The 10,732-nt window shown below is 35.5% G+C and overlaps 1 long non-coding RNA gene across 1 annotated transcript; it reads left to right on the top strand.

Annotated features, from left to right (window-relative positions):
* Positions 1–8,551: 8,551 nt before the first annotated feature.
* Positions 8,552–9,924, top strand: LOC115925352. Its single transcript, XR_004064651.1, has 3 exons — positions 8,552–8,613; positions 9,199–9,309; positions 9,895–9,924. It is a non-coding gene; the product is annotated as an uncharacterized LOC115925352 (long non-coding RNA).
* Positions 9,925–10,732: the final 808 nt, after the last annotated feature.

Genomic DNA, 10,732 nt, shown 5'->3' on the forward strand with positions numbered 1-10,732 from the left:
TGAAATTAATCCTCAGCTGTCATTATTTAGAATACAAAATATCAGTTTTTTAATTTCATGTTCCTGTCATCCCCCAAACAAAACAAAAAAATCTGTCAAAATGGGAATTGTTTTCTTGTCACTTTCATCGCACTCTCTATCTTTGGAACTTCATTTGCACAGAGATCGACGAATGTTCCAGCAGTCCTTGTATGAATGGAGGAGATTGCGTTGATGGAGTCAGCTCCTTTACTTGCACCTGTGCTGTTGGTTTTACTGGGATACGTGTGCAGGTAAGCTATACTGTCGAATCAGAGTAAATACCTACATTAATACTCTTTTTGAGTAATGCAATGCCTCCTTGCTCTTCGAAAGATATAAATAAAAGGTACCAAGGACGAAATTAGACATAATATCTAGTATTTGGAGAGGAAAATCTTTGCATCCCAATCCTAACCAGTGAACTCCTGTCCTTAGGTGTCTGTAAACTTGAACCTTGTATAGGACATTGTTTTTTTTCATCCAATGAAAGATTTCAAGCTTTCCTGTCCCTTTTTTCTGGCAGGGACACATGCACGTTTATTTCGAATTTTTATTTCAACCTGAAAATATTTTCTATCTCAGGCAACAATTCTGAAATAAATACGAATATTAAACGAGACATTGAGTTAATTTACCTCATTTGCTAAAATTGCAATTTTTTTCTATCTGAAGTGAAATTAATCCTCAGCTGTCATTATTTAGAATACAAAAAATCAGTTTTTTAATTTCATGTTCCTGTCATCCCCCAAACAAAACAAAAAAATGTCAAAAATGGGAAGTTTTTTTTGTCACTTTCATCGCACTCTCTATCTTTGGAACTTAATTTGCACAGAGATCGACGAATGTTCCAGCAGTCCTTGTATGAATGGAGGAGATTGTGTTGATGGAGTCAGCTCCTTTACTTGCACCTGTGCTGTTGGTTTTACTGGGATACGTGTGCAGGTAAGCTATACTGTCGAATCAGAGTAAATACCTACATTAATACTCTTTTTGAGTAATGCAATGCCTCCTTGCTCTTCGAAAGATATAAATAAAAGGTACACAAGGACGAAATTAGACATAATATCTAGTAATTGGAGAGGAAAATCTTTGCATCCCAATCCTAACCAGTGAACTCCTGTCCTTTAGGTGTCTGTAAACTTGAACCTTGTATAGGACATTGTTTTTTCATCCCAAATGAAAGATTTCAAGCTTTCCCGTCCCTTTTTTCTGGCAGGGACACATGCACGTTTATTTCGAATTTTTATTTCAACCTGAAAATATTTCTATCTCAGGCAACAATTCTGAAATAAATACGAATATTAAACGAGACATGAGGTTAATTTACCTCATTTGCTAAAATGCTATTTCTTTTCTATCTGAAGTGAAATTAATCCTCAGCTGTCATTATTTAGAATACAACATATCAGTTTTTTAATTTCATGTTCCTGTCATCCCCCAAACAAACAAAAAAATCTGTCAAAATGGGATTGTTTTCTTGTCACTTTCATCGCACTCTCTATCTTTGGAACTTCATTTGCACAGAGATCGACGAATGTTCCAGCAGTCCTTGTATGAATGGAGGAGATTGCGTTGATGGAGTCAGCTCCTTTACTTGCACCTGTGCTGTTGGTTTTACTGGGGATACGTGTGCAGGTAAGCTATACTGTCGAATCAGAGTAAATACCTACATTAATACTCTTTTTGAGTAATGCAATGCCTCCTTGCTCTTCGAAAGATATAAATAAAAGGTACACAAGGACGAAATTAGACATAATATCTAGTATTGGAGAGGAAAATCTTTGCATCCCAATCCTAACCAGTGAACTCCTGTCCTTAAGGTGTCTGTAAACTTGAACCTTGTATAGGACATTGTTTTTTCATCCCAAATGAAAGATTTCAAGCTTTCCTGTCCCTTTTTTCTGGCAGGGACACATGCACGTTTATTTCGAATTTTTATTTCAACCTGAAAAATTTTCTATCTCAGGCAACAATTCTGAAATAAATACGAATATTAAACGAGACATTGAGTTAATTTACCTCATTTGCTAAAATTGCAATTTTTTTTCTATCTGAAGTGAAATTAATCCTCAGCTGTCATTATTTAGAATACAAAAATCAGTTTTTTAATTTCATGTTCCTGTCATCCCCCAAACAAAACAAAAAAATCTGTCAAAATGGGAATTGTTTTTTTGTCACTTTCATCGCACTCTCTATCTTTGGAACTTCATTTGCACAGAGATCGACGAATGTTCCAGCAGTCCTTGTATGAATGGAGGAGATTGCGTTGATGGAGTCAGCTCCTTTACTTGCACCTGTGCTGTTGGTTTTACTGGGGATACGTGTGCAGGTAAGCTATACTGTCGAATCAGAGTAAATACCTACATTAATACTCTTTTTGAGTAATGCAATGCCTCCTTGCTCTTCGAAAGATATAAATAAAAGGTACACAAGGACGAAATTAGACATAATATCTAGTAATTGGAGAGGAAAATCTTTGCATCCCAATCCTAACCAGTGAACTCCTGTCCTTTAGGTGTCTGTAAACTTGAACCTTGTATAGGACATTGTTTTTTCATCCCAAATGAAAGATTTCAAGCTTTCCTGTCCCTTTTTTCTGGCAGGGACACATGCACGTTTATTTCGAATTTTTATTTCAACCTGAAAATATTTTCTATCTCAGGCAACAATTCTGAAATAAATACGAATATTAAACGAGACATTGAGTTAATTTACCTCATTTGCTAAAATTGCTATTTCTTTTCTATCTGAAGTGAAATTAATCCTCAGCTGTCATTATTTAGAATACAAAATATCAGTTTTTTAATTTCATGTTCCTGTCATCCCCCAAACAAAACAAAAAAATCTGTCAAAATGGGAATTGTTTTCTTGTCACTTTCATCGCACTCTCTATCTTTGGAACTTCATTTGCACAGAGATCGACGAATGTTCCAGCAGTCCTTGTATGAATGGAGGAGATTGCGTTGATGGAGTCAGCTCCTTTACTTGCACCTGTGCTGTTGGTTTTACTGGGGATACGTGTGCAGGTAAGCTATACTGTCGAATCAGAGTAAATACCTACATTAATACTCTTTTTGAGTAATGCAATGCCTCCTTGCTCTTCGAAAGATATAAATAAAAGGTACACAAGGACGAAATTAGACATAATATCTAGTATTTGGAGAGGAAAATCTTTGCATCCCAATCCTAACCAGTGAACTCCTGTCCTTAAGGTGTCTGTAAACTTGAACCTTGTATAGGACATTGTTTTTTCATCCCAAATGAAAGATTTCAAGCTTTCCTGTCCCTTTTTTTCTGGCAGGGACACATGCACGTTTATTTCGAATTTTTATTTCAACCTGAAAATATTTTCTATCTCAGGCAACAATTCTGAAATAAATACGAATATTAAACGAGACATTGAGTTAATTTACCTCATTTGCTAAAATTGCAATTTTTTTCTATCTGAAGTGAAATTAATCCTCAGCTGTCATTATTTAGAATACAAAAATCAGTTTTTTAATTTCATGTTCCTGTCATCCCCCAAACAAAACAAAAAAATCTGTCAAAATGGGAATTGTTTTTTTGTCACTTTCATCGCACTCTCTATCTTTGGAACTTCATTTGCACAGAGATCGACGAATGTTCCAGCAGTCCTTGTATGAATGGAGGAGATTGCGTTGATGGAGTCAGCTCCTTTACTTGCACCTGTGCTGTTGGTTTTACTGGGGATACGTGTGCAGGTAAGCTATACTGTCGAATCAGAGTAAATACCTACATTAATACTCTTTTTGAGTAATGCAATGCCTCCTTGCTCTTCGAAAGATATAAAAAAAGGTACACAAGGACGAAATTAGACATAATATCTAGTAATTGGAGAGGAAAATCTTTGCATCCCAATCCTAACCAGTGAACTCCTGTCCTTTAGGTGTCTGTAAACTTGAACCTTGTATAGGACATTGTTTTTTCATCCCAAATGAAAGATTTCAAGCTTTCCTGTCCCTTTTTTCTGGCAGGGACACATGCACGTTTATTTCGAATTTTTATTTCAACCTGAAAATATTTTCTATCTCAGGCAACAATTCTGAAATAAATACGAATATTAAACGAGACATTGAGTTAATTTACCTCATTTGCTAAAATTGCTATTTCTTTTCTATCTGAAGTGAAATTAATCCTCAGCTGTCATTATTTAGAATACAAAATATCAGTTTTTTAATTTCATGTTCCTGTCATCCCCCAAACAAAACAAAAAAATCTGTCAAAATGGGAATTGTTTTTCTTGTCACTTTCATCGCACTCTCTATCTTTGGAACTTCATTTGCACAGAGATCGACGAATGTTCCAGCAGTCCTTGTATGAATGGAGGAGATTGCGTTGATGGAGTCAGCTCCTTTACTTGCACCTGTGCTGTTGGTTTTACTGGGGATACGTGTGCAGGTAAGCTATACTGTCGAATCAGAGTAAATACCTACATTAATACTCTTTTTGAGTAATGCAATGCCTCCTTGCTCTTCGAAAGATATAAATAAAAGGTACACAAGGACGAAATTAGACATAATATCTAGTATTTGGAGAGGAAAATCTTTGCATCCCAATCCTAACCAGTGAACTCCTGTCCTTTAGGTGTCTGTAAACTTGAACCTTGTATAGGACATTGTTTTTTCATCCCAAATGAAAGATTTCAAGCTTTCCCGTCCCTTTTTTCTGGCAGGGACACATGCACGTTTATTTCGAATTTTTATTTCAACCTGAAAATATTTTCTATCTCAGGCAACAATTCTGAAATAAATACGAATATTAAACGAGACATTGAGTTAATTTACCTCATTTGCTAAAATTGCTATTTCTTTTCTATCTGAAGTGAAATTAATCCTCAGCTGTCATTATTTAGAATACAAATATCAGTTTTTTAATTTCATGTTCCTGTCATCCCCCAAACAAAACAAAAAAATCTGTCAAAATGGGAATTGTTTTCTTGTCACTTTCATCGCACTCTCTATCTTTGGAACTTCATTTGCACAGAGATCGACGAATGTTCCAGCAGTCCTTGTATGAATGGAGGAGATTGCGTTGATGGAGTCAGCTCCTTTACTTGCACCTGTGCTGTTGGTTTTACTGGGGATACGTGTGCAGGTAAGCTATACTGTCGAATCAGAGTAAATACCTACATTAATACTCTTTTTGAGTAATGCAATGCCTCCTTGCTCTTCGAAAGATATAAATAAAAGGTACACAAGGACGAAATTAGACATAATATCTAGTATTTTGAGAGGAAAATCTTTGCATCCCAATCCTAACCAGTGAACTCCTGTCCTTAAGTGTCTGTAAACTTGAACCTTGTATAGGACATTGTTTTTTCATCCCAAATGAAAGATTTCAAGCTTTCCTGTCCCTTTTTTCTGGCAGGGACACATGCACGTTTATTTCGAATTTTTATTTCAACCTGAAAATATTTTCTATCTCAGGCAACAATTCTGAAATAAATACGAATATTAAACGAGACATTGAGTTAATTTACCTCATTTGCTAAAATTGTTCAATTTTTTCTATCTGAAGTGAAATTAATCCTCAGCTGTCATTATTTAGAATACAAAAATCAGTTTTTTAATTTCATGTTCCTGTCATCCCCCAAACAAAACAAAAAAATCTGTCAAAATGGGAATTGTTTTTTTGTCACTTTCATCGCACTCTCTATCTTTGGAACTTCATTTGCACAGAGATCGACGAATGTTCCAGCAGTCCTTGTATGAATGGAGGAGATTGTGTTGATGGAGTCAGCTCCTTTACTTGCACCTGTGCTGTTGGTTTTACTGGGGATACGTGTGCAGGTAAGCTATACTGTCGAATCAGAGTAAATACCTACATTAATACTCTTTTTGAGTAATGCAATGCCTCCTTGCTCTTCGAAAGATATAAATAAAGGTACACAAGGACGAAATTAGACATAATATCTAGTAATTGGAGAGGAAAATCTTTGCATCCCAATCCTAACCAGTGAACTCCTGTCCTTTAGGTGTCTGTAAACTTGAACCTTGTATAGGACATTGTTTTTTCATCCCAAATGAAAGATTTCAAGCTTTCCTGTCCCTTTTTTCTGGCAGGGACACATGCACGTTTATTTCGAATTTTTATTTCAACCTGAAAATATTTTCTATCTCAGGCAACAATTCTGAAATAAATACGAATATTAAACGAGACATTGAGTTAATTTACCTCATTTGCTAAAATTGCTATTTCTTTTCTATCTGAAGTGAAATTAATCCTCAGCTGTCATTATTTAGAATACAAAATATCAGTTTTTTAATTTCATGTTCCTGTCATCCCCCAAACAAAACAAAAAAATCTGTCAAAATGGGAATTGTTTTCTTGTCACTTTCATCGCACTCTCTATCTTTGGAACTTCATTTGCACAGAGATCGACGAATGTTCCAGCAGTCCTTGTATGAATGGAGGAGATTGCGTTGATGGAGTCAGCTCCTTTACTTGCACCTGTGCTGTTGGTTTTACTGGGGATACGTGTGCAGGTAAGCTATACTGTCGAATCAGAGTAAATACCTACATTAATACTCTTTTTGAGTAATGCAATGCCTCCTTGCTCTTCGAAAGATATAAATAAAAGGTACACAAGGACGAAATTAGACATAATATCTAGTATTTGGAGAGGAAAATCTTTGCATCCCAATCCTAATCAGTGAACTCCTGTCCTTAAGGTGTCTGTAAACTTGAACCTTGTATAGGACATTGTTTTTTCATCCCAAATGAAAGATTTCAAGCTTTCCTGTCCCTTTTTTCTGGCAGGGACACATGCACGTTTATTTCGAATTTTTATTTCAACCTGAAAATATTTTCTATCTCAGGCAACAATTCTGAAATAAATACGAATATTAAACGAGACATTGAGTTAATTTACCTCATTTGCTAAAATTGCAATTTTTTTTTCTATCTGAAGTGAAATTAATCCTCAGCTGTCATTATTTAGAATACAAAAAATCAGTTTTTTAATTTCATGTTCCTGTCATCCCCCAAACAAAACAAAAAAATCTGTCAAAATGGGAATTGTTTTTTTGTCACTTTCATCGCACTCTCTATCTTTGGAACTTCATTTGCACAGAGATCGACGAATGTTCCAGCAGTCCTTGTATGAATGGAGGAGATTGTGTTGAAGGAGTCAGCTCCTTTACTTGCACCTGTGCTGTTGGTTTTACTGGGGATACGTGTGCAGGTAAGCTATACTGTCGAATCAGAGTAAATACCTACATTAATACTCTTTTTGAGTAATGCAATGCCTCCTTGCTCTTCGAAAGATATAAATAAAAGGTACACAACGAAATTAGACATAATATCTAGTATTGGAGAGGAAAATCTTTGCATCCCAATCCTAACCAGTGAACTCCTGTCCTTTAGGTGTCTGTAAACTTGAACCTTGTATAGGACATTGTTTTTTCATCCCAAATGAAAGATTTCAAGCTTTCCCGTCCCTTTTTTCTGGCAGGGACACATGCACGTTTATTTCGAATTTTTATTTCAACCTGAAAATATTTTCTATCTCAGGCAACAATTCTGAAATAAATACGAATATTAAACGAGACATTGAGTTAATTTACCTCATTTGCTAAAATTGCTATTTCTTTTCTATCTGAAGTGAAATTAATCCTCAGCTGTCATTATTTAGAATACAACATATCAGTTTTTTAATTTCATGTTCCTGTCATCCCCCAAACAAAACAAAAAAATCTGTCAAAATGGGAATTGTTTTCTTGTCACTTTCATCGCACTCTCTATCTTTGGAACTTCATTTGCACAGAGATCGACGAATGTTCCAGCAGTCCTTGTATGAATGGAGGAGATTGCGTTGATGGAGTCAGCTCCTTTACTTGCACCTGTGCTGTTGGTTTTACTGGGGATACGTGTGCAGGTAAGCTATACTGTCGAATCAGAGTAAATACCTACATTAATACTCTTTTTGAGTAATGCAATGCCTCCTTGCTCTTCGAAAGATATAAATAAAAGGTACACAAGGACGAAATTAGACATAATATCTAGTATTTGGAGAGGAAAATCTTTGCATCCCAATCCTAACCAGTGAACTCCTGTCCTTTAGGTGTCTGTAAACTTGAACCTTGTATAGGACATTGTTTTTTTCATCCCAAATGAAAGATTTCAAGCTTTCCCGTCCCTTTTTTCTGGCAGGGACACATGCACGTTTATTTCGAATTTTTATTTCAACCTGAAAATATTTTCTATCTCAGGCAACAATTCTGAAATAAATACGAATATTAAACGAGACATTGAGTTAATTTACCTCATTTGCTAAAATTGCTATTTCTTTTCTATCTGAAGTGAAATTAATCCTCAGCTGTCATTATTTAGAATACAAATATCAGTTTTTTAATTTCATGTTCCTGTCATCCCCCAAACAAAACAAAAAATCTGTCAAAATGGGAATTGTTTTCTTGTCACTTTCATCGCACTCTCTATCTTTGGAACTTCATTTGCACAGAGATCGACGAATGTTCCAGCAGTCCTTGTATGAATGGAGGAGATTGCGTGATGGAGTCAGCTCCTTTACTTGCACCTGTGCTGTTGGTTTTACTGGGGATACGTGTGCAGGTAAGCTATACTGTCGAATCAGAGTAAATACCTACATTAATACTCTTTTTGAGTAATGCAATGCCTCCTTGCTCTTCGAAAGATATAAATAAAAGGTACACAAGGACGAAATTAGACATAATATCTAGTATTTGGAGAGGAAAATCTTTGCATCCCAATCCTAACCAGTGAACTCCTGTCCTTAGGTGTCTGTAAACTTGAACCTTGTATAGGACATTGTTTTTTCATCCCAAATGAAAGATTTCAAGCTTTCCTGTCCCTTTTTTCTGGCAGGGACACATGCACGTTTATTTCGAATTTTTATTTCAACCTGAAAATATTTTCTATCTCAGGCAACAATTCTGAAATAAATACGAATATTAAACGAGACATTGAGTTAATTTACCTCATTTGCTAAAATTGCAATTTTTTTTCTATCTGAAGTGAAATTAATCCTCAGCTGTCATTATTTAGAATACAAAAAATCAGTTTTTTAATTTCATGTTCCTGTCATCCCCCAAACAAAACAAAAAAATCTGTCAAAATGGGAATTGTTTTTTTGTCACTTTCATCGCACTCTCTATCTTTGGAACTTCATTTGCACAGAGATCGACGAATGTTCCAGCAGTCCTTGTATGAATGGAGGAGATTGTGTTGAAGGAGTCAGCTCCTTTACTTGCACCTGTGCTGTTGGTTTTACTGGGGATACGTGTGCAGGTAAGCTATACTGTCGAATCAGAGTAAATACCTACATTAATACTCTTTTTGAGTAATGCAATGCCTCCTTGCTCTTCGAAAGATATAAATAAAAGGTACACAAGGACGAAATTAGACATAATATCTAGTAATTGGAGAGGAAAATCTTTGCATCCCAATCCTAACCAGTGAACTCCTGTCCTTTAGGTGTCTGTAAACTTGAACCTTGTATAGGACATTGTTTTTTCATCCCAAATGAAAGATTTCAAGCTTTCCCGTCCCTTTTTTCTGGCAGGGACACATGCACGTTTATTTCGAATTTTTATTTCAACCTGAAAATATTTTCTATCTCAGGCAACAATTCTGAAATAAATACGAATATTAAACGAGACATTGAGTTAATTTACCTCATTTGCTAAAATTGCAATTTTTTTCTATCTGAAGTGAAATTAATCCTCAGCTGTCATTATTTAGAATACAACATATCAGTTTTTTAATTTCATGTTCCTGTCATCCCCCAAACAAAACAAAAAAATCTGTCAAAATGGGAATTGTTTTCTTGTCACTTTCATCGCACTCTCTATCTTTGGAACTTCATTTGCACAGAGATCGACGAATGTTCCAGCAGTCCTTGTATGAATGGAGGAGATTGCGTTGATGGAGTCAGCTCCTTTACTTGCACCTGTGCTGTTGGTTTTACTGGGGATACGTGTGCAGGTAAGCTATACTGTCGAATCAGAGTAAATACCTACATTAATACTCTTTTTGAGATAATGCAATGCCTCCTTGCTCTTCGAAAGATATAAATAAAAGGTACACAAGGACGAAATTAGACATAATATCTAGTATTTGGAGAGGAAAATCTTTGCATCCCAATCCTAACCAGTGAACTCCTGTCCTTAAGGTGTCTGTAAACTTGAACCTTGTATAGGACATTGTTTTTTCATCCCAAATGAAAGATTTCAAGCTTTCCTGTCCCTTTTTTCTGGCAGGGACACATGCACGTTTATTTCGAATTTTTATTTCAACCTGAAAATATTTTCTATCTCAGGCAACAATTCTGAAATAAATACGAATATTAAACGAGACATTGAGTTAATTTACCTCATTTGCTAAAATTGCAATTTTTTTCTATCTGAAGTGAAATTAATCCTCAGCTGTCATTATTTAGAATACAAAATATCAGTTTTTTAATTTCATGTTCCTGTCATCCCCCAAACAAAACAAAAAAATCTGTCAAAATGGGAATTGTTTTTTTGTCACTTTCATCGCACTCTCTATCTTTGGAACTTATTTGCACAGAGATCGACGAATGTTCCAGCAGTCCTTGTATGAATGGAGGAGATTGTGTTGAAGGAGTCAGCTCCTTTACTTGCACCTGTGCTGTTGGTTTTACTGGGGATACGTGTGCAGGTAAGCTATACTGTCGAATCAGAGTAAATAC

The sequence above is a fragment of the Strongylocentrotus purpuratus genome, unplaced genomic scaffold, assembly GCF_000002235.5.
Source record: "Strongylocentrotus purpuratus isolate Spur 01 unplaced genomic scaffold, Spur_5.0 spur5_scaffold_18, whole genome shotgun sequence".
In the NCBI taxonomy this organism is placed as follows: Eukaryota; Metazoa; Echinodermata; class Echinoidea; order Camarodonta; family Strongylocentrotidae; genus Strongylocentrotus; species Strongylocentrotus purpuratus.